The sequence below is a fragment of the Rattus norvegicus genome, chromosome 1 (assembly GCF_036323735.1).
Source record: "Rattus norvegicus strain BN/NHsdMcwi chromosome 1, GRCr8, whole genome shotgun sequence".
Taxonomy (NCBI): Eukaryota; Metazoa; Chordata; class Mammalia; order Rodentia; family Muridae; genus Rattus; species Rattus norvegicus.
Genome location: NC_086019.1, coordinates 126458907 through 126483637, shown reverse-complemented (window position 1 = coordinate 126483637; position 24731 = coordinate 126458907). Strand labels below are relative to the sequence as shown.

At 42.2% G+C, this 24731-nt stretch overlaps 1 protein-coding gene and 1 long non-coding RNA gene across 9 annotated transcripts in view; one reads left to right on the top strand and one right to left on the bottom strand.

Moving 5' to 3' along the window:
- The window catches only part of Otud7a (OTU deubiquitinase 7A), a 323763-nt gene extending 316400 nt beyond the window's left edge, over positions 1-7363 (bottom strand). For all 4 annotated transcript variants that reach the window (XM_063278750.1, XM_008759566.4, XM_063278759.1 and 1 more), the window contains exon 1: positions 7196-7363. The gene's annotated coding sequence lies outside the window, so the exon portion shown is untranslated. The remainder of the gene's footprint in view (positions 1-7195) is intronic.
- A 139-nt stretch (positions 7364-7502) lies between these two features.
- Positions 7503-24731, top strand: part of LOC102548323 (uncharacterized) — a 29520-nt gene continuing 12291 nt past the window's right edge. For 2 of the 5 annotated variants that reach the window (XR_005494545.2, XR_005494546.2), the window contains exons 1-2: positions 7503-7702; positions 19530-19620. This is a non-coding gene — a long non-coding RNA (uncharacterized LOC102548323). The remainder of the gene's footprint in view (positions 7703-19529; positions 19621-24731) is intronic. The other 3 variants (XR_005494544.2, XR_005494543.2, XR_005494541.2) reach the window with 2 other exon arrangements.

The window sequence follows — 24731 nt, the reverse complement described above, 5'->3', positions numbered from 1 at the left end:
CAAGCAATTCTAGAAAGAATAATTAAATTTCTAATTTCAATTCCCATAGGGCTACTAAATGCATTTGACAAACATGAGCTGGGAGCATGCTCTGAACAAGGTGCCTCCGAGATAAACCAAGGCTCCTTTGGTGGATCTAACTACCAGTAGGGGAATGAATGCTATCCACACAGCTCACTGCTAAGCACTGCTTCTGAGGCTTGCTATTTCTTACAACTCCTAGTGTGTCAGCAAATAAATATTTTTAGGAGACATCTGATTTTTCTTCCATTTTCTCTCACAGCAACGTGTCCAGCTTCCCTTACCTTGATTAATCAGCACTTCGGGAAAACTAGGGAATTAATTTTTTGTATAAAATCATGGAGTTGGAAGGGACAGAGGGCAGACAGCTACATGTGGACCTGGGAAATTAAGACCTACAGGATATGTCCACAGTGGGCTTCATACAGAAAGCAGGCCCCTGGTTAGTATTCCCCTCTGCAGGAATAGGCACTCCAATGAGGAGTCCAGAGGCAGGGAAGGAGTATGATGTAAGTGCCACAGCACACTGATCTTCCTCCAAGAGTCCCCACCCACAAAGCCATGGAATCATCAAGGGAATCCACTTCTTTCTGGACTCCTGAAGCCTTTTACCTATTTGTGTGTCACTGTATGAATTTGTTACTGATGCACGCACCACCTACCAGACCACACATTTGGTAAAGTCAGCTGTGGTAGAAGAATCTCGTCGGATGCACGTAGAGGGGTAAGGGGAGGAGCCCAGACACCGAGGGCATGCTCTGCTTGATAAGCCAGAGTCAAGCAGGCCCTTGAAATCAAGTAGAGCTCTGAGCCAAAGTCACACTCGACATGTCAGAGAAGAGAAGCTTTACACAGAGGATCATCAAAAGGAATGTGCAGACACTGAAGCCCACCTTTGTAACCCACCTCAGCCTTTCAGTTTAACCATCTCCAAACCACACTTGAACATCAAAATTAAACAGAAAGGCACATAACTTTCATAGTCTAATGGGTGACACGGATTTGTGAAGGATCTGCAGCCCTTGAATGTGTGTCTATATAACCCCAGAAATGGCCTGATGACCACTGTGCCCTTCACTATAGTCAAGCCCATGATAAATGGTGCAAAAGCATCCCAAAGCACCAACCTTGCAAGCAAATATTCTCAGGGTGGAGTAGTAGAACTCATATTATCACCCCAGGGGGAAAATGGCGAGACCATCCTGTCTGCTGTACCTGAGGCCATCCTGTCTGCCATCACAGTTCCCCTCCTTGGCATCTCCTATTAGGACTCCACCTTCGGAATGCTGGTCACCTTCTAGTTTTTCCTGCGAAGGACTAATCAGCTCTAAGAGCAGGGAAGGGTGTTCAAGAATGATCCTAATCAGCACAGCTGAACGGGTCTGCTATCCACGTGACCAGTAGCATCCACGGAAGGAGACACAGTCTGATTCTTAAGAGTTCACCATCCACTCTGATCCCAAAGAATTTCAAGGACTGTTTACAGAGATGGCTGATAAGAACTTCTCAGCCACAGAAGACCCTCTACTTTCTAAACTTAACTTTTTCTCCTTCTAAAAAGTGAGAGCTCAGTCAAAGCAATTCATCCAAGCAATGCTTTGAGTTATTAAGTACAAACTGTAATGGAATCAATGAACAAAAGGAAGAAACTAAGCTGGAGCTGAGACACACATATTCTTAAAGCCCTAGTTTATCTACTCCATCCATGGAGCCTATACAAGGTCCAGAGAAATAGTTTACCTATAGGGCCACCATAGATTGTGCCCAAAGTCACAGCGCTGGCCACCAGGTCCAAGCAGCAATCTGTTCCATTTCTTTGTGCTGCTGAAAGACAATGCTATCAAGGGATGAAATAAGTTGAGACACAAACATCCCAATTAATATATTTTGGAAACAAAAATCACTTATGTATATTTTCGATATTGATAGAATCTCTCAATGTCTGTAAAACTGTACATGTGATTGTGTGGTTCACACTTCAGTAATACTGCTGTGGTTTAAAAGTATTTTGAGCGAGTTCCTCAAAGAATCGTGTTAGAAACATGGCCTTTAGTGTGAAGAGTGATGTGTTGAATTAAAAAGAGGTGGGGCCTGGAGCAAGCTAAGAGGTAATAATGTCCTTGGGTAAAACCTTCAGATGGGACTAATGAAGAGCTCAGGGAGGTAGTTCTCTAGACAGTGGGTTGTTATAAAGGGAGATTAGTCCATGTTATTGTGACCTTCTGTCCTATAGCCAAGGGTGCCCTCACCAGAGGATGCTTGATCTAAAGCTTGTATTGCCTAAACCCATAAGCCTCGTTTGTTTTCTTAACACTTCTTATCCAGCTTTAGGTATTTTATAATAGTGATAAGAATGAACAGATAAATAATATACCAGTTTCAAGTCTCAAATCATCATTGAAGGAATTGAGAAGAAATGGGCTACGACCATAGAGAAGATTTTGACCAACTGAATTCAAAGATACCCTATCAGTTTCCAGAGTGGACGTGGTAGAACCTGGGGAAACAGGGTCCCACAGCATGCAGCCTCTTCTCCAACATGCCTGGTCCAGGTACTGAGTTGAATACCTTCTAGGGCAGCACATTACCTCAGGGGACAGTGAACAAAGGCTCACCCCCACAGAGCTGGTACTTGGGACAGGTATCTGTGCCTGTGTCAGGTGGCCTCCTTCCAAGTGTGCCTTTAAAACCTAGTTCAGAAAAGGAGGAACTTAAGCCAACCTCACCAAGGCTTAGGAGGCCATCCTAGAACCACATGCAAGTGCAGGAAGCCAATAAAATGAATGAAACAGAACAGATGAGGAGATGAACTGAAAAGGTCTAATTTTATGTTTCATGAATCAAACACGGCACCTCAGCCATGTATAGCCACTCGGTTATCACATTTCCACAACATTGATAAGGAAATGTAGGAAGAGAAAAATTATGCTCAGGTAGAAAACAGTTTCTTGTGAAGAGAAACTCAATCCTCAGAACCTACAAAGTGGGTCCACTTAGCTTAAGGTGCAAGAGCTGTGTTAACGTCGGTATGTACTTTATTCTCAGAGAATGGCATGGTTACAGCAAAGGACCAGAGCAGCACGCACTGGCATCGTGTGGAGTCCTCAGTTTTACCAGATGAGGATTTGGGAGCATGGGAAGTGAAGGGTTTTCCTTTGTCATGAAGAACCTGGGGCACGATCAAGTCATGCCTTGCCCAGAGTGGCTGGCTAAGGGCTGCTGCATGGTACCTACCCTTGTCTCCACAGTTCTGCTTTAGTTCGGATACGCTATGTACAAGGCAGCTGGCGAAACACACCTCCATCCCACAGTCAAGGTGACAGGTCTCATCCAACCCTTCCTGGGAAACACCTCCACCACGCAGCCAGGGGACAGGTCGCATACAGCTCTTCCCTAGATATTTATTTCTTACTCTCTCATATAATACATCCCAACCTCAGCCTGCCCTCTCTCCACTCCTCCCAGTGTCCCCCACTCCTCCTCCCTCCCCCCAGATCACTGCTCCTCTGTTTCCCTTCAGGAAAAAGCAGGATGTCAATGAAACATGGCCTCACAAGATGCAATAGGGCTACCCACAAACCCTCATACTTTAAGACATTTATAAACCACTTCATCTGTCTGTTACTATAAATTGGAAAAATGAATCCTACCTTAAGTCATAACCAAGGTGGCTTCTCCTGGCATTGTTCTGTCACGTCTGTGGTTAAGACCGTTCTATTCTTAGTTTTACAAACTTCCTGGGACCGAGCAGTTGATCAATGGGCAAATACTCTTTTCTGGCTTCACAATATTTTCAAATTATTTATTTTAAAAAAAGAGACATGGATATTTTCTGTTCAAGTGCCTGTTTAAGGCTTCTGGATTCTATTTGAGCAGAATTTTCTCTGGTCACCCTCAGCCGCTGTAGCTTTATAAGTGATTTGCTAACCTTTGCTTTTAATGCCTAGTGGCACTTTATCCATGGCTGTGTGCAGTACTCAGAGTAGAAGGCCTGGCCGAGCAGAAAGCTGCAAACTATGGCATTACCATTTGCCCCCTGGTAAACAGTAATTTGGTCTTCCAGGCAGTTTCAAAGGAGTAATAAGTATGCTTAGTCAGGATACCTGGAGAGTTCTCTACTATGGTGTCCACTAAACTTTCCTTGCAAACTATGAGAAATTACTTTTGTGGATGGGATCCATCGGGAGTCTTTGGGGTTCAGTAGCACAGTTGAACAGTGCGACGGTTATGGAAGCCATGAGGTACGCTCACAGGGGCTCCCTAAGGTAAGCCTCAAGCAGACCATGGTCATCTGAGTTCACGGCCCACGAGGCACAGCCACATGACTGGAGGCATACATTATGAGCATATCAGCCACATTGAGACAAAAAAAAGTAGTTTGCTTTCTCCTGTTCTCATTTCCTAGGGGAGAAAGCTGAACATTGAGTAAATGTTTGCTTTCCTCTATCAGAAAGACCTCAAGGCTAATAACTCTGCCAAGGAGGGCAAGTAGGTCACCCGGGAAGTACCACAACACAGAGAGCCCGAGTTTGGTCAGTTGGAAATGAACACCAGGGGCAACCGTTATGAGTAGAACGTTTCCAAGGGTGGCTCTAGTAGATATTTGTGCTCTCTCCCGCACACAGCACTGCACGTCTCTGAGGACAACTCTTGTCTCTAAGACAGCATTCCTGAAATCAGTGAATCGTCAGCTTCAAGGTGCGCTAAGGACCAACAGCTAGTCTTCAAAGACAGGGGCAACTCAGAAAGCTCACATGGATGGCCCCACACCTGGCCTCTCAAGTGCATGTCTTCTCCTGCTTCCATTTCTTGGGCACACAGTAGTGGAGGGAGAAATTAAGAGAGTATACATGACATACACATACATGCACACACAGGGACCACCCATCCAACATACACACTTGGTAATTCTCCCCAAATGTTTGGTAGAGGCACAGCCAAGGCACATACATCTAGCACGCCCCCTGCTGGCTTGGCAGGAGCTGACTCAGCCTTTACCCTATGGGCCTAAATCATGGATGAATGACCTTAGAATCCACAGGGACAGACAAAATGACAAAATAAGGCAATTTGGGCTTCTCGGAAATGAAGGGCATAATACTCAACTAAATACTTTTCAAACGTGTTTTCAGAATGTTACAGGAAATACATGACTAATCCCTATCTAGAGGAAATAGCTGCTGTTATATATCCATAAGTGTTACAACAAATAAATAAAAATGTGAGTATTCTCACAGGTCTACGGGTGGAGATGGTGGATACAAAGGCCACCATAGTTCCCCAGACTCAATTTCCACAGCCCACAGCACTAAAACCACTCGTCACTGAAGGCACTTTAGATACAGAAGATTCTTGGCATTTGATACAAGCTCAAGTTCACAAGGCAACCTGTGTAAGGGAAATGCCACAGAAAAGCAGTGCATGTGGCCAATTTCACTACAAGGGTTATTCACTCAGCACGCCACCGTGAATAAGTTTGACATTATCAAGAGGTCAGAGACTATGATGTACACACTGCTCTCTCACTGGTAGCTGTCCCCTGTCCTCCTCCAGCAATGCTGGGGGTAGGGAGTGGCTCAGAATTTCCTTCCCAAAGGTACACCTGCTACCTAGAATCTAGGCTTAGTTGAGATTAGTACGTAGCCAGACCCCATGAAGTAATGATCTGCATTCACTATCACCCTGAACACTAAGAGTCCACAGTAACCACTATTCCCAGGGTTCCAGATTCAAACCTTCCTGTGGCATATGGCACTAAGTTCCTTGCAAACCCAATATGATCACACTAATAATCTAAGGCATCCTTATTTTAACCAATTAGGAGGTGCAATTAATTATTAAATACAAAAACATCAATACTTTGGTCTCTTATTAGATCTCCTTTTGATACAACAGGCCTAAGTAGATGTTCAGACTGTCTTGGGAACTGGCTTTCGGCTGTTCCCATAAGAGCAGATACTAATGGCATACTCATATAATCAAATGAATGCATGCTGCTGGCATTGTTGGGTAATTTTCTTCCAGAACTTGGTGTGCTGTGTACATCTCAAGCTCTCACATTCCTTGAACACTTTGGATAGGTCTTGGGGTCTGGTGGGACACACAAGGGCTAAAAGAGCCCTAGAGAAACCAGCACCTCTCCCAGGCACACCCTAGAAGGGGATGTTGGTGATGGAGGAGCCCTGCAGAAGCAATCAAGGTCTGCAAAGACTTAGACCTCATTGTCTACCTTTGCCTGGACACGACATTAAATAGATCATTTTTTAAGAGAAGTGTTTTTCGTATAGGTCATTTTCATTAACAGAGGTACAAACATATACTGTCATACGTGATGGATCTGTGTGCTCTGGATCAGTTAATTTCCAGACCTTTAGGGACACGTTTTCTTTCAGCCACTTTCAAATGTTCCAATCTTCAAGCCAACAGAATAAAAACTGCACTTATATGAGGTTTTCGAGTTTTGAGCGCAGAGAAACCAATTCGATGGCTAAGATTCTCAGAGAGCTGCAGTAGCTGTACCGGTCGGGAGGAGGGTACACTTGAGCGGTTACGTCCAATGAAGGAAAGTTTTAGTTAATGATGACATCACTGACATCTCCCAAATTTAAAGGAGCACTTAAAGCACAGCAGATACAATTTTCCCCCTCCAGTGAGGAGATATTAGAGAAGGCCTCTAGGTTCAGAGCCAAATTGCATCAACCGTTTCTCGCTTGGCCAGTCAGACCCAGAGTAGTACGCGGGGGGCCACGGTGACCCACGCAGCCATAGCCCCTGTGCAAGCCGCCTCAGGCGCCTCTCTGAGCTGACCCTACCCTTCGGACCCCCAACGCGCCCCCACGGACCGAGGGCCCAGTCCCGGCGCGCTTGCCATCACGTTCCAGTGCGGAACCGCGAAAAGGGCTAGGAGGCAGCCACTGGAGCCAGCGGGAGCGCCGCGCCCTACCGTCGCCGGGCTGAAGCCGGAGCCGGTGGCCGTGGCGCCCACGAGATCCCGAACGATTCCCGCAATGCAGACGCACAGTGAGCCCTGCGCCCCCAGCGCCCTGCGGCCCCTGCCCGCGCCCACTCGCCTCCCGGCCAAGCGCAGGGCGACCCCACGTCGCGCGCCCCATCGCACCTGCCCGCTGCGCCCGGCCCGCCGCCCGCCGGCAGCACCGTGGCCAGCGCCGCTCACCTGCCGCGCCGCCCGCCGGTCCGCCCGCAGCCCGCAGTCGCCGCTAGCCGACTTCCATCTTCCCTGGCTTCGGGAAAACCAGATCAGCTGTTCCGCTCGCGCCCAGCCGCGGCCCCCTCCCCAGCTGCCGCGCGGCGCCCGGGCCTCTCCTCCCCCGCCTTCCTGGCTGCGCCGCGCTCCGCCCCCCGCGCCCCTCCGCTCCGCCCGCGGTCGCGCGCAGCGCCCGCCTCCCGGCTCCGTCCGCGGCCCCGAGGCGCGCGCCCTGCCTTGACGTCACCACCTCCGCCGTGCCCCGCCCCCGCTGAGGTGGTGCGGGCAAGGGAACGCGCGTGCTCGTGGCCACCGTTGGCCCCGGTCGCGCAGAGCTCTGCGAGGACGCGCTAGGACCCGCTGTGTCCTCGCGCACGCGCTCCCATGCTTGCCCCCTTAGGGTGTAGTCTTTCGAGGTCATCCCTGGACTTAAGGAAACCCACCTTCACCTCCGCCCGGCTCATCCTGTTTCTAATGGTCTGCAGTCACCTTTGGTGTTTTCCTCTAGGCTGGCTCTCTTTTCCTAAACACCCTAAACTTTCGCTGTTTCCACGCCCCTCTGACCTTCCCGTTTCTTTTCCCATTAGTAACGTTTTTACATGATTGTTTAAGATGTTTCCTCCGCCACTGTTTAAGACTTTTTCCCCAGCCTGATACCAAGTGGCTGCCCCTGCTTTCTGCCCTCTCATTTAACCCTTTTGGTGTAGTTTCTACCTATTAGGTTCAGAGCTGGGCGTTCCCACATTCTTGGCCCCTTGTTCAAGAAATTGAAATAACAGTGCATAGGTATTGCAAGCTAACAACGAAACAAGGCCATAGTACAGATCAGAAATATACATAGCCAACAGCGGGCCACACCAGTGAGCACACTCAAAGGCCCTTATTTGGAGGGTTCATTCTATGGTCTTCCAGAAAAGGAGACATTTAGTTGGAAAAGGATGTAGCGTCAGTGGTTCTCTGTTTTGATTGACAGAACAGATTATGTAAGCCATTTGTCACTATGCACGTCCTTTCCTATAATGTGTTTTATTTTAATCATATGCACACCCAACTATGCATAGTCATAGGATGGTTAAATGGTGTATTCTTCCTAAAAGTTCACTCAAAGCACATCTTTCCTTATTGAATATACACACAAGACTAGCTCAAGATGAATTAGGACTCCATTTTTATACCTCCCGTATAGCTGGACTATGACCGAATAGAAACTGTTGCCGTCTAATGGTCTTTATAGGAAGGAAAAACCTATTCCACTGTTTAGAGTGAGGTGCAGGTACAATTCTATGCAAGTGGATGTCCAAGGTTGCTAACAGGTTGCAAATGCATCGTTTGGAGAGGAATGCCTAACTAAAGTTCCAGATTGCTAAACTGTGTTTTATGTATACCTTTCTCGACTTCCCTGAGACACTTTTCTCCATAATTTATCAAGATCAGTCTTTGTACTGCTTTGTGCTGAGTAGGAGACTAAAGCTGAATAAGGCAAAAATCCCATTTCCTATTCTGTTCCTAAGGCTGTTATAGCTCCTGGATCTCCATTAGTAAATGCTCAGACAATTTCTCATGCTACTGGTCAAACCAATAGACTCCCTTTGCCTGTTTTGTCATTCCTGGAGGCACTGTTCAAGGAGGACCATTTGGAGTTGTTGGGTTCTGAAGACAAAACTGCATACTTATTGAAAGGAGGGAGAATCAAGGAGAGGAGAGATACCCAGTAGAAAAGGGCACTGGCAGTGCCCAGGTCTGTACTGTCCAGGGCTCCAACTCGGGCTTCTCTTTGGAGGATATTTTTTTTTATTGTTCTGGATTTACCCAGACTTGTCAACATAAAAGGACCTGCTCAATGGCCACATAAAGTTTAGGTCAATTATACAGAATACCTGGCTATTTAAGGTGCTAATAGTTCAAGATAAATTTAGGTCCCAACCTGCAATGTGTTAGCTCTCCACAACCAAAGATCAGATATCAGCCTTATAGAATCCTCAACATACATGTGCTATTAATTCTTGGAACTTCACTTCAAAGTTGTCCTCTCATTGCTCTGCTAGCTTGAATGAGAAATGCCCTGTAATGTTTCGTGAATTTGAACACTTGGCCACTAGTGTGTGGTGCTGCTTGGGGATATGTTAGGGAACGTTTGGGAGATATGGGGTGCCTTACTGAGGAAGTGTGGCACCAATAGCACACTTTGAGAATTTATAGCCATAACCTGCTCCCTCTTCTGTTTTCTTCTTCATTCTAATTTCCATCCCCCTTCTCTCCCTTCCTTCATCCCTCTCTCCTCCCCTTTCTCCCTTTGGCATGTGGATGAAAATGTGACCAGCCAGTTTCCTGCCTCTGCTGCCATGTCTAGCCTAGCCCTTTGCCATGCCTTCCCCACAGTCATGGATTCTACCCCTCAGGAGTCATATGCTAAAGAAGACTCTTTCTTCCTCAAAGTTGCTTTAGGTCATGGTGTTTTACCACAGCAAGAGAAAAAGTAATGAACAAACTAACCAAGCGTTACATTTTACTCTTGAAGAGGCCAAATGTTGTCTTATGGCCCACAGAGCAAAGGGAAGCTCATTCCTAGATGCTGCTGAATAGGCAGAAAGGAAGTCTTCAGGGGAGAGAAACAATTGACAGAGCCATTAAGGAACAGATCCCTGGATCATATTGAATTTATGTGCCTCCATGATCAGGATCTGGTTTTACTTTATTTTGCCGTCTATATCTAATATATCATTTATATGTAATGCATAACAGGAATATTATACCTAAAGTTAAAATAGTCAAGAAAGGAACAGGTGGAGAAGGCATATGAACTAGCCCAAAGACCTCTCTAAAAAATGAATACTGTTTAGTCATGTGGGTTACATGCTGTGCCTCCCACATCTAGAGGAATTTTTACACATGAAATCTTTGAGTATAAGTAAAGTTGGAGGTTTGGGTAGGCAAACAGATATAATAGAAGCCAATTAGTAGCAATAGCTTCACTCAAGCCAAGATTGGCATTATTTTATCATTAAGGTGATGCCAAAGATGACTCCAAATCTCTTGGACAATTTTTAAGTATCAACTACAGAGGTATTTTAGAAGTATAAAACAGGAGACTTAGAAACACTGCTAGCAAAGTTTGCGTTTAGTAACCTGGGGCAGCTAATCGTCACTGTGGTTGAAGACACAGGTCATCTGCTTTCCCGAAGCCCATGGAGTTACTGCAGTAAATCTGATTCAGAAAAAGAAACGGGAGTCTGTTTTATCTCCTGAAGTGTTATAGAACAGGACATGATTAGAAGTGCCTGGTAGACTCCTTTCCTCCAAGTTGAGGGGACTCCTTTGTGTGATGGTGGTTTCCCCAGTGGATGAAATCAGCTAGTTTTAGTTTTTTAGTCTTTCGGGTTTTCTTTTCTTGGGACATTAGCATGGAAAAACACTGTGACCATTTCTGAATGGTCTATTACGTTTAAAAGTCTCTCATAATAGAAGGTGTCTCTTGAGTAAAAACCGGCTTACATACTTTTGTTTAATTTTGTATAAAACGTCAGAAATTATTTTATGAGAAAATAATGGCCGCTGCACAAAAAGTGCAAATCTCCGATTTAGAGGAGCTAATGGAGGTATCTTTGGCTAAAGAAACCCAATGATTTAGTCAATTTTGAGAGTTATTGTAATTGGTTTATTGAATCACCAATCAAGGGATTAAAGATTGTATGGAGAGTTGGATCATGGTGTAATAAGCGGAATTTTACAACTAGATTAAAATATTTGTAGTCAGGAGTGCCCCAAGTAGGAGCAATCCTTTTTGTAGAATCTCTTCTAATATGGATTAATATGTTAATAATTAATATAGGGACTATCTGAAAGTGAAGGCTTTACCCCAAAGGAAAATGTCACACAAACATCATTTGTATAAGGTCTATTCACCAAGCCCCTATGGGTTCAGTGGAAGGAAAAAGCATAACATCCTTACTCTGTGAGCCAGCTTTTTGGCAAATATTTCTAAGCAGACCAATATTTAAGAAAACATTTTTATAAACAAAGAATCAGACATCAGTTTTACCTCAGATGGTTGAAGTTTGGCCTTAAGGATTTGAAGTCATCTTTAACTATTGTTCAATTAGTTATGTCTGGGAAGCAAAGGAGCTCAGAGTGAATGAAGTTCTAGGTGAATATGTGTTGTTTGACATGGGCACAGCCCCAGTGTCTCAGACTCATGGGAATTGGCAGAGCCTTCCTCTAGACCTCAGAGTGAAGCTAAGCCCAGGGGGATAGTAGTCTTCCTCTGATCTAAATGAGAATGTTGGCAGTATGTACAAAAACTAGCAATTTCAGGTTCTTCCTCAGGATGAGTACAACCTGAGATTTCTTGCTCACAGAGACCTCCACTAGAGACGAGCTAACTCCTCCTCCTGTACTCTACATAGTGAAAACACCACGGTTCCACATTGTTAAGTATTTGACACTACTCTCTCGGAGTGAAACAGCCCACCTGGCACAGGCTTTTGTGTATGTGTGTCTGAGTGTCTGTCCTTTCTTCGCTCCCTCACTGCTCCAGTCACAGATGATTCTTTTTTTTTTTTTTATTAACTTGAGTATTTCTTATATACATTTCAAGTGTTATTCCCTTTCCCGGTTTCCGGGCAAACATCCCCCTCCCCCCTCCCCTTCCTTATGGGTGTTCCCCTCCCCACCCTCCCCCCATTGCCGCCCTCCCCCCATAGACTAGTTCACTGGGGGTTCAGTCCTAGCAGGACCCAGGGCTTCCCCCTCCACTGGTGCTCTTACTAGGATATTCATTGCTACCTATGAGGTCAGAGTCCAGGGTCAGTCCATGTATAGTCTTTAGGTAGTGGCTTAGTCCCTGGAAGCTCTGGTTGCTTGACATTGTTGTACTTTTGGGGTCTCGAGCCCCTTCAAGCTCTTCCAGTTCTTTCTCTGATTCCTTCAACGGGGGTCCTGTTCTCACTTCAGTGGTTTGCTGCTGGCATTCGCCTCTGTATTTGCTGTATTCTGGCTGTGTCTCTCAGGAGCGATCTACAACTGGCTCCTGTAGGTCTGCACTTCTTTGCTTCATCCATCTTGTCTAATTGGGTGGCTGTATATGTATGGGCCACATGTGGGGCAGGCTCTGAATGGGTGTTCATTCAGTCTCTGTTTTAATTTTTGCCTCTCCCTTCCCTGCCAAGGGTATTCTTTTTCCTCATTTAAAGAAGGAGTGAAGCATTCACATTTTGATCATCCGTCTTGAGTTTCGTTTGTTCTAGGGATCTAGAGTAATTCAAGATTTGGGGCTAACAGCCACTTATCAACGAGTGCATACCATGCATGTCTTTCTGTGATTGGGTTAGCTCACTCAGGATGATATCTTCCAGTTCCAACCATTTGCCTACGAATTTCATAAACTCGTTGTTTTTGATAGCTGAGTAATATTCCATTGTGTAGATGTACCACATTTTCTGTATCCATTCCTCTGTTGAAGGGCATCTGGGTTCTTTCCAGTTTCTGGCTATTATAAATAAGGCTGCGATGAACATAGTGGAGCACGTGTCTCTTTTATATGTTGAGGCATCTTTTGGGTATATGCCCAAGAGAGGTATAGCTGGATCCTCAGGCAGTTCAATGTCCAATTTTCTGAGGAACCTCCAGACTGATTTCCAGAATGGTTTTACCAGTCTGCAATCCCACCAACAATGGAGGAGTGTTCCTCTTTCTCCACATCCTCGCCAGCATCTGCTGTCACCTGGGTTTTTGATCTTAGCCATTCTCACTGGTGTGAGGTGAAATCTCAGGGTTGTTTTGATTTGCATTTCCCTTATGACTAAAGATGTTGAACATTTCTTTAGGTGTTTCTCAGCCATTCGGCATTCCTCAGCTGTGAATTCTTTGTTTAGCTCTGAACCCCATTTTTTAATAGGGTTATTTGTTTCCCTGCGGTCTAACTTCTTGAGTTCTTTGTATATTTTGGATATAAGGCCTCTATCTGTTGTAGGATTGGTAAAGATCTTTTCCCAATCTGTTGGTTGCCGTTTTGTCCTAACCACAGTGTCCTTTGCCTTACAGAAGCTTTGCAGTTTTATGAGATCCCATTTGTCGATTCTTGATCTTAGAGCATAAGCCATTGGTGTTTTGTTCAGGAAATTTTTTCCAGTGCCCATGTGTTCCAGATGCTTCCCTAGTTTTTCTTCTATTAGTTTGAGTGTGTCTGGTTTGATGTGGATGTCCTTGATCCACTTGGACTTAAGCTTTGTACAGGGTGATAAGGATGGATCGATCTGCATTCTTCTACATGTTGCCCTCCAGTTGAACCAGCACCATTTGCTGAAAATGCTATCTTTTTTCCATTGGATGGTTTTGGCTCCTTTGTCAAAAATCAAGTGCCCATAGGTGTGTGGGTTCATTTCTGGGTCTTCAATTCTATTCCATTGGTCTATCTGTCTGTCTCTGTACCAATACCATGCAGTTTTTATCACTATTGCTCTGTAATACTGCTTGAGTTCAGGGATAGTGATTCCCCCTGAAGTCCTTTTATTGTTGAGGATAGCTTTAGCTATCCTGGGTTTTTTGTTATTCCAGATGAATTTGCAAATTGTTCTGTCTAACTCTTTGAAGAATTGGATTGGTATTTTGATGGGGATTGCATTGAATCTGTAGATTGCTTTTGGTAAAATGGCCATTTTTACTATATTAATCCTGCCAATCCATGAGCATGGGAGATCTTTCCATCTTCTGAGGTCTTCTTCAATTTCTTTCCTCAGTGTCTTGAAGTTCTTATTGTACAGATCTTTTACTTGCTTGGTTAAAGTCACACCGAGGTACTTTATATTATTTGGGTCTATTATGAAGGGTGTCGTTTCCCTAATTTCTTTCTCGGCTTGTTTCTCTTTTGTATAGAGGAAGGCAACTGATTTATTTGAGTTAATTTTATACCCAGCCACTTTGCTGAAGTTGTTTATCAGCTTTAGTAGTTCTCTGGTGGAACTTTTGGGATCACTTAAATATACTATCATGTCATCTGCAAATAGTGATATTTTGACCTCTTCTTTTCCGATCTGTATCCCCTTGATCTCCTTTTCTTGTCTGATTGCTCTGGCTAGAACTTCAAGAACTATATTGAATAAGTAGGGAGAGAGTGGGCAGCCTTGTCTAGTCCCTGATTTTAGTGGGATTGATTCAAGTTTCTCTCCACTTAGTTTAATGTTAGCAACTGGTTTGCTGTATATGGCTTTTACTATGTTTAGGTATGGGCCTTGAATTCCTATTCTTTCCAGGACTTTTATCATTAAGGGGTGTTTAATTTTGTCAAATGCTTTCTCAGCATCTAATGAAATGGTCATGTGGTTCTGTTCTTTCAGTTTGTTTATATGATGGATCACGTTGATGGTTTTCCGTATATTAAACCATCCCTGCATGCCTGGGATGAAGCCTACTTGATCATGGTGGATGATTGTTTTGATGTGCTCTTGGATTCGGTTTGCCAGAATTTTATTGAGTATTTTTGCGTCGATATTCATAAGGGAAATTGGTCTGAAGTTCTCTTTCTTTGTTGTGTCTTTGTGTGGTTTAGGTATAAGAGTAATTGTGGCTTCGTAGAAGGAATTCGGTAGTGCTCCATCTGTTTCAATTTTGTGGAATAGTTTGGATAATATTGGTATGAGGTCTTCTATGAAGGTTTGATAGAATTCTGCACTAAACCCGTCTGGACCTGGGCTCTTTTTGGTTGGGAGACCTTTAATGACTGCTTCTATTTCCTTAGGAGTTATGGGGTTGTTTAACTGGTTTATCTGTTCCTGATTTAACTTCGATACCTGGTATCTGTCTAGGAAATTGTCCATTTCCTGAAGATTTTCAAATTTTGTTGAATATAGGTTTTTATAGTAAGATCTGATGATTTTTTGAATTTCCTCTGAATCTGTAGTTATGTCTCCCTTTTCATTTCTGATTTTGTTAATTTGGACGCACTCTCTGTGTCCTCTCGTTAGTCTGGCTAAGGGTTTATCTATCTTGTTGATTTTCTCAAAGAACCAACTTTTGGTTCTGTTGATTCTTTCTATGGTCCTTTTTGTTTCTGTTTGGTTGATTTCAGCTCTGAGTTTGATTATTTCCTGCCTTCTACTCCTCCTGGGTGTATTTGCTTCTTTTTGTTCTAGAGCTTTTAGGTGTGCTGTCAAGCTGCTGACATATGCTCTTTCCTGTTTCTTTCTGCAGGCACTCAGCGCTATGAGTTTTCCTCTTAGCACAGCTTTCATTGTGTCCCATAAGTTTGGGTATGTTGTACCTTCATTTTCATTAAATTCTAAAAAGTTTTTAATTTCTTTCTTTATTTCTTCCTTGACCAGGTTATCATTGAGTAGAGCATTGTTCAATTTCCACGTATATGTGGGCATTCTTCCCTTATTGTTATTGAAGACCAGTTTAAGGCCGTGGTGGTCCGATAGCACGCATGGGATTATTTCTATCTTTCTGTACCTGTTGAGGCCCGATTTTTGACCAATTATATGGTCAATTTTGGAAAAAGTACCATGAGGAGCTGAGAAGAAGGTATATCCTTTTGCTTTAGGATAGAATGTTCTATAAATATCCGGTAAGTCCATTTGACTCATGACTTCTCTTAGTCTGTCGACATCACTGTTTAATTTCTGTTTCCATGATCTGTCCATTGATGAGAGTGGGGTGTTGAAATCTCCCACTATTATTATGTGAGGTGCAATGTGTGTTTTGAGCTTTAGTAAGGTTTCTTTTATGTATGTAGGTGCCCTTGTATTTGGGGCATAGATATTTAGGATTGAGAGTTCATCTTGGTGGATTTTTCCTTTGATGAATATGAAGTGTCCTTCCTTATCTTTTTTGATGACTTTTAGTTGAAAATTGATTTTATTTGATATTAGAATGGCTACTCCAGCTTGATTCTTCTGACCATTTGCTTGGAAAGTTGTTTTCCAGCCTTTCACTCTGAGGTAGTGTCTGTCTTTGTCTCTGAGGTGTGTTTCCTGTAGGCAGCAGAATGCAGGGTCCTCGTTGCGTATCCAGTTTGTTAATCTATGTCTTTTTATTGGGGAGTTGAGGCCATTGATATTGAGAGATATTAAGGAATAGTGATTATTGCTTCCCGTTATATTCATATTTGGATGTGAGGTTATGTTTGTGTGCTTTCATTCTCTTTGTTTTGTTGCCAAGACGATTAGTTTCTTGCTTCTTCTAGGGTATAGCTTGCCTCCTTATGTTGGGCTTTACCATTTATTATCCTTTGTAGTGCTGGATTTGTAGAAAGATGTTGTGTAAATTTGGTTTTGTCATGAAATATCTTGGTTTCTCCATCAATGTTAATTGAGAGTTTTGCTGGATAAAGTAATCTGGGCTGGCATTTGTGTTCTCTTAGGGTCTGTATGACATCAGTCCAGGATCTTCTGGCCTTCATAGTTTCTGGCGAGAAGTCTGGTGTGATTCTGATAGGTCTTCCTTTATATGTTACTTGACCTTTTTCCCTTACTGCTTTTAATATTCTTTCTTTATTTTGTGCGTTTGGTGTTTTGACAATTATGTGACGGGAGGTGTTTCTTTTCTGGTCCAATCTATTTGGAGTTCTGTAGGCTTCTTGTATGTCTATGGGTATCTCTTTTTTTAGGTTAGGGAAGTTTTCTTCTATGATTTTGTTGAAGATATTTACTGGTCCTTTGAGCTGGGAGTCTTCACTCTCTTCTATACCTATTATCCTTAGGTTTGATCTTCTCATTGAGTCCTGGATTTCCTTTATGTTTTGGACCAGTAGCTTTTTCTGCTTTACATTATCTTTGACAGTTGAGTCAATGATTTCTATGGAATCTTCTGCTCCTGAGATTCTCTCTTCCATCTCTTGTATTCTGTTGGTGAAGCTTGTATCTACAGCTCCTTGTCTCTTCTTTTGGTTTTCTATATCCAGGGTTGTTTCCATGTGTTCTTTCTTGATTGCTTCTATTTCCATTTTTAATTCCTTCAACTGTTTGACTGTGTTTTCCTGGAATTCTTTCAGGGATTTTTGTGTCTCCTCTCTATGGGCTTCTACTTGTTTATTTATGTTTTCCTGGAATTCTTTCAGGGATTTTTATGTCTCCTCTCTATGGGCTTCTACTTGTTTATTTATGTTTTCCTGGAATTCTTTCAGGCATTTTTGCAATTCCTCTCTGTAGGCTTCTACGTGTTCTCTAAGGGAGTTCTTCACGTCTTTCTTGAAGTCCTCCAGCATCATGATCAAAAATGATTTTGAAACTAGATCTTGCTTTTCTGGTGTGTTTGGATATTCCATGTTTGTTTTGATGGGAGAATTGGGCACCGATGGTGCCATGTAGTCTTGGTTTCTGTTGCTTGGGTTCCTGCGCTTGCCTCTCGCCATCAGATTATCTCTAGTGTTACTTTGTTCTGCTATTTCTGACAGTGGCTAGACTGTCCTATAAGCCTGTGTGTCAGGAGTGCTGTAGACCCGTTTTCCTCTCTTTCAGTCAGTTATGGGGACAGAGTGTTCTGCTTTTGGGCGTGTAGTTTTTCCTCTCTACAGGTCTTCAGCTGTTCCTGTGGGCCTGTGTCTTGAGTTCACCAGGCAGCTTTCTTGCAGCAGAAAATTTGGTCTTACCTGTGGTCCCAAGGCTCAAGTTCGCTCGTGGGGTGCTGCCCACGGGCTCTCTGCAGCGGCAGCAACCAGGAAGACCTGTGCTGCCCCTTCCAGGAGCTTCAGTGCACCAGGGTTCCAGATGGTCTTTGGCTTTTTCCTCTGGCGTCCGAGATGTGTGTGCAGAGAGCAGTCTCTTCTGGTTTCCCAGGCTTGTCTGCCTCTCTGAAGGTTTAGCTCTCCCTCCCACGGGATTTGGGTGCAGAGAACTGTTTATCCGGTCTGTTTCCTTCAGGTTCCGGCGGTGTCTCCCACAGATGATTCTTAAGCTCGGTTGCCATTTGAGTTTCCTAAAGGTCTTTTGGCCAGTAGGGGCTTAGCGACTTGATCTGATGGGGGCTGTTTTTGATGTCGCAAAGGCTTCTCTAACCAATCTGGTGCTTGGATTTTTTTTTTAAATAGCCACTGGGCTTTAGGAATCACATTGTCTAGCCGTTAAGGATTCCTCCTTCTGACTCCTAGTTTGTTGGTGCTACATAAACATCTAGCTTGCTTATTGTGGTAGTTTGAATGAGTAATGGTCCCTAGTTGGTGGAACTGTTTGGGAAGGATTAGGAGGTGTGGCCCTTTTGGAGGTGTGTCATTGGGAATGGGCTTTTAGGTTTCAAAAGCCTATGCCATTCCCAGAGAATGAGTCTGGGTTTTCCTTGGTTATGGTCTTTTGGCAGCAATAGAAAAGTAACTATATAATTGTAAAGCAGTTGGCTTTTGTATGGGTTTTCCAAAGAACCTTCCTTTTTAATAACACTTTTCCATCACCCCATTCTACCTAAACTCCCACTCCCAGTACGCACTCTCTCTACTTTCATATCACTTATCATATCACATTATATCAACCACATAAGGCATCCTCCATTCCAGTGGCCCTGTTCCAGTTCCCTGACTAGGATGGGTTAAAAAGGACCTGATTTTTCAATGGAGTCAGACCCTAATATGTTTATGTTTATTTTGTACACACACATACACACACACACATACATACACACACACACACACACACACACACACACAAGAAAAAGAGAGAGAGAGGGGGGGGAGGGAGAGAGAAGGAGAGAGAAGGAGAGAGAGGAGAGAGAAGGAAAGAGAGAAGGAAAGAGAGAAGGAAAGAGAGAAGGAAAGAGAGAGACAGAGACAGAGACAGAGAGACAGAGAGACAGAGAGAGAGAGGAGTATTCATTGGTGGAAATATCAAGTAAAACCTTATGTTTTGTCCTGCTCAGGAAAGGGTCTCATGTACTGAGTTTCATGACCTAGTTATCCTATCTTGGGAGCTTTGTAGTGGTGGATGCTCTGATGACTTTTAATTGTCTGACACATACACCTGCTGCTTAGTAGTAAACAACCAAATTTTAAGTATAGAAGAAGCATTCAATCAAGAGAAGTGGAAAAAGTGATCCCAATTGAGAGGGAATGTATTTTTACCTCAATGACAGTGTGCTTTCTTCTTTAAGTAAGCATACAGACTACTTAAGCAAGGAAAAAACACAGGCATCAATGATGTTGTCAGTGTTTGAACACATACATAAACACACATATCTATCTGTCTATCTATCTATCTATCTATCTATCTATCTATCTATCTATCCTTCTATCCATCTCTCCTCTCTCCTCTCTCCTCCTTTGGTTAATCCTCTCTGAAAATACTCTCACAGAGACACCAATAAATATGCTTTTCTAAATTCATAGGTACTTCTCTATCCAATCAAGATTAATGAAGACAAGACTCAACAATGTAAAAGACTACTGAGGCATGCAAGCACATGGAAACATCTAAAAGGTATATGAGTGGTGTTTTGCTTTTCAATTTCTTGATCAAATATACTGTTGGGTATATTTTTGTTTATATGTCTTCCCTTCACTTATCTTTTAATGACATGCTTATTTTTTACAGTTTTGAATTGGGTCATTCCCTTGTGGTTGAATTTTGATCTGCTAGTGTGAGGCTCACTTTTCCAATTTCTTATTTTTGCATGTAGAACCCATGTTTTACTTTAATTCTTTACTTCTAAATAAATCAACTTAAGATGTTTTTCTTTAAAATGTCATGATTTGTTATTTGTATGTAGGTAACACAGATAAAAGTCATATAGATTTCTATTTTTCCACTAGACTTTTGTAGTTTTATGTTTAGTTTGTGATTAATTTTTAATTATTTTGTGGGAAATGCAAGGAAGGTCTAATCTTGTGTTCTCTGTTGTATGTCATTAAGATATTGACAATTATACCTTTTTGCCTTGATATCTATAGATTAATAGTAAGATCTATGGGTGAGTAGCATTTCTCCTTTTATCTGTTCTTCTGATGTGTTGTATTATCCACTGCAGGGTACGCTACCTTCTCAGAAAACTTTAGGATTGGTTCATACACATCTACAAAATAGCTTTCTTGAAGTTTATTTATATCCTTGTGGTACTGAACATTAAATTTATAAGACTCAACATTTTGACTTTGAGTCCTCCAATGCATTTATTTGAAACACATCTTCAATTTGTAGATCTATTTTAACTTTTTCAGACATGTTTTGTAAATTTCTACAAAAATTTCTTACTCATATTTTGTGACATTTTTGTGATTATTATTTTTTGGTATTACTATAATTTGATTTTTTTCCCATGCTGAAGATCAAATCAAGGATGTCACACATGCTAGACAAGTACTCCACTACTGAACTTCATTCTCAGTCATTGCCTCTCTTTAAGGATAAAGTTCCCCATGCAGCTCAAGGTGGTCTCTTACACTGACAGCTTCTGTTTCCTGATTGCTGGGATTATGGGTACAGGTCACCACGCCTGTTTCTAAATGATGTTTTCAAGTTTCAGTTTCTCAATGTTGGAATATATAATGATATATATTTATATCTTGTGGCCTTGACATACTTTCTTACAAATTTTGGGGTTGTTTTGAGAATCCACCAAACATATAGGATATCCATCTTCTAATGAAAGCAATATCTGTTTCATTTCTCTTTTTTTTCTTGTTATATTGAATTAAGCAGAATTTCTGATATGATATAGGATATATGGCTGTAATGAGGTAGAATATTCTTGCCTGGCTACTAATAATAGAATGAAACATGCAGTTTCTTTCACTAACTATGATGTTGTCTGTAGAGTTTATAACATTCCTTATTAAGCCGAGAAGTCCCTAGTTTTCTGGAAGGTGTTTTTCATTTATCACAAATGACTGTTAAATTTCAGCAATTTTTTAGACCTTTAATTATAGGGACACATGACTTTTAATTTAGTTTATTGCTGTGATGAATTACATAGATTTCTAGAAGTTTCAGTAGCTACACAGGTAAATATTATTTGATCATGTTGTGCCTGCTTCTATGCGTTGTTGCACTCGACTTGCTGGCAGCATCGTGACTTCTTTCACCTCTACACATGGGAGCTAAAAAGGCTGCCTTCCTTCCAGTTTATACAACGCCTTTACCTCGTTTTTGAATTTGGGAAGTGCTGACATCATAGAATAAAGAAGGGAGTTCTCTGCACTTCTATTTTCTGGAATATATTATATAAAAGCAACATTTCTTCACTAAATATTTTGTAGAATTAACTAATGAAACAATCTGTCTCTGGTGATTTGACTATGGGATCAGGTCTATCAAATTTTTTGTCTTGTATACATTTTAGTAGCTGACTCTTTTATAGAATTGGTCAATTTATCTAAACATTCAAACACGTGAGTATAGAGTTAAGCAGCAATTACTGTATTATTTTACAATCTGTGAAGTCAGTACAGTTCCTGTGGTGATAAAACATGCTGATAAAAGTAACTTGAGGGAGTGGGGGTTTATCCTGGCTTACAGGTCTAGGGTACAGTTCATTGGGGAAGGAATTTCAAGGTAGCAGAAGCCTAAGCAGATGGTCTCATAGTGTCCAGAATCAGCAAGAAGAGAGACATGAATACATGTGCTCACTGCGCTTTCTCCTTTCTAAGCCCAGGGAATGGTGCTGCCCACTATAAGGTGGGTAGTCCAGTCTCAATGTACTAATCTAGATGATCCCCACTGTCATGTCCAGGGTCCACTTCCATGGTGATTCTAGAATCTCGACACGGTGACAATTGACATTAACCTTCACATTGTTTATCTTTATTGTTTTCCTGTTTTTAATTTAACTCATTTTTTCCATAACTGTTTTCTACTTGTTTCAGGCTTTAATTGTTCTTTTTTCTCTAATGTTTTGGGTAAACCCATATTTTCAGTATTTTATATTTATTCTTTAAATGCATATGCATTTGATGCTGTATACATCTCCCTTCAAGCTGCATTTGCTACAGACAATAAGCCTTAATGTTGTATTTTCCTTTTCGTTTACTTCACTTTATTTTTTTTCTTGATGCTTATACTCTTTGATCAGTTAGTATTCTAAATATGATATTTAATTTTTAAAATCTGTATTTCTCACACTTGTCCTTTTGATCTGGGGTATCTAGATTAACTGCACTGTAAAACTAAAATATACTTATGCTTTCTACTATGTGGTATGGAATGGGTTCAGTCCTCATGAATGGTCCATGTTTCATGTGGGCTTGCAGGAGTCTGCATTGTCCTATTAATTACTGTTAGGGCTATATATGTTGTTAGTGTTCAGAGCAGTCGTATTTCCTTTTCTGCTTTTCTGACTAATTTAGAGGAATAGATAGATGAATGTTGAATTACCCATCTGAGATAGGAGATTGGTCATTTTTCTTTCTTGGGCCTATGATTCAATGTTATACTAGTTCATCTTGTATGTTTTGACGCTCGGCTGTTGGGTATACACATCTAGGATTTTCACGTTTTCTTAAAGAGAACTTACTTTGTAAAACGATGAGTTACTATCCTGTTGTGTTCCTAATCGTTCCCCTTGTTCTGAAGTCTGTTTTAAATAAAACTGATATAACTACTATAGTCTTCTTTTTACTAGAATTGGTGTGCTATAGCTTTCCTCATCTTTACCTATGAGCAGTCAGGCTTGCACAAACAGGGGCTTCTTATAGATAAAACATAGTTGAGTCTTCTTTTGTAATTCATTCTGACAACCTCTGTATCATGGGTTTCTCTGCACCCCAATGTGGCTCATGATCCTCTCCCCACAACCCCACACCCACCACACACACTTCATACTGCTTCAGTTCCAGGGATGTGCCACTCATCCCACTAGCTAGTTTGTCTTTGGATTGGTGCATAGACCATCCACATCGAGCATGTTATTGGCACATTTTGTTTGGAATGCAGACGCATTGGTGGCTGTTTTCTAACATATTGTACTGACTTTTAATTTTTAAAGCTTCTTTGATTTTAAAACAATTTATTCTCTTAACCCTGTGTGCTGTTAAGGAAAAAAAACCACTGACCAGGGGCCAGTGTTAAACGTTGCCACTGGCTAAAGCCTTTATTTTTTTCCTCCCTGGGTTACCCTAATCCTTTACTGTCTTCACTGGTACTCTATCCTGACCATACTGTAGGCTTTCCAGTTGGCATCCATTTCATGAGACAGCCCATGGTAAGATACTTGACTCCACTTCATTCTTAACTCATCCTCTCTAGGCATCCATCCTACATAGCTGCCCAGACAAGAGAACTCCTTTCCTTGGCTCCAACTGCTCAGAACCTTCCCAAGAAGGCCAAACCACCCCTTCCTACTCAGATGCCCCTGTGGGCAGGTGAGAGATGTACTCTCCTAGGTTCCATCCTGGGACTCCATCAAGTTGCCTAACTATCCTGCTTAAGAAGTTTGGACAGGTCCTGTCTGTCTGTCTGTCTGTCTGTCTATCATTTATCTATCAATCATCTGTTTGTTTGTCTATTCATTCTGTGAGTTATAGTCCTCTAGAGAACTCTGACTAATAAAAGATCTAAACAGAGAATTTTAAAAAGAGAAAGTACAAATAGCTAACAAACAATTTAAAAATGTTTTGCATCATCATCCATAAGGAAAATGTAAATTAAGACGACTTGGAGGTTTCATCTCATTTCTGTCAGCGTAGCTATCATAAATAAATAAAAGGACAACAAAAGCTGGAAAAGATGTGAAATAAGAGGAATGCTTATTCACTGCTGGTAGGAATGCAATCTGGTGTAGCCACCGTGGCGATCAGATTAGTAGTTCCATAAAAGGATAGACACAAATCTACCAAGCTACCTAGCTATTCCACTCTTGACTTCAATCCTTAAGATAAAGGTGGTGAGCCAAGTATATTCAACAGTACATTTTCATTTTAGAAATGTACTGCTTAGTTCCCAAATAGTGGGGTTTTGTCAGGTTTTTTCCATTATCAGTTTCTAGTTTATTTGCTTTGTGATTAGAGCATGTTTCATTTGGCTTAAATCATGTTATATATTTTAAGATATGGAGTTCTGTATAAGGAGATGCAAGGAGAGATCTTCACAACCATTCTGGCTGGGTTTTGTGTGAACGTACAACAAACCTAGAATATCTGGAAGGAGGGACTCTTAGTCGAGAAAATACTTCCTCAAGACTGGTCTGTACCCAAGTCTATCCGGCACTTGATTAGTGACTGACAGGAGAGAACCCTGCCCACTGTGAACGGTGCGACCCCTGGGTAGGTAGTTCTTGGGGGTTATAAGAAAACAGTCTGAGCAAGCCACCATGAGCAAGTCAGTAAACAGCACTTCTCCAAGGCTTCTGCATCAGTCCCCGCCTCCAAGTTCCTACCGTTTGAATTCTTGCTCCAACTTCACTCTGAGGGACTATGAGATGGAACCACAATCTAAAATAAACCCATTTCTCCCCAAGTTGTTTTGGTTATGGTGTTCTATCACAGAAATAGAAACCCTAAGGTAGAAATTGGATCCAGATTGTCAGGTATTGCTGATGGGGACCTATCTGCCCCTGTGGTTCTGGGAGGGTTATGGAAGTACCTTGGATCTATAGATTA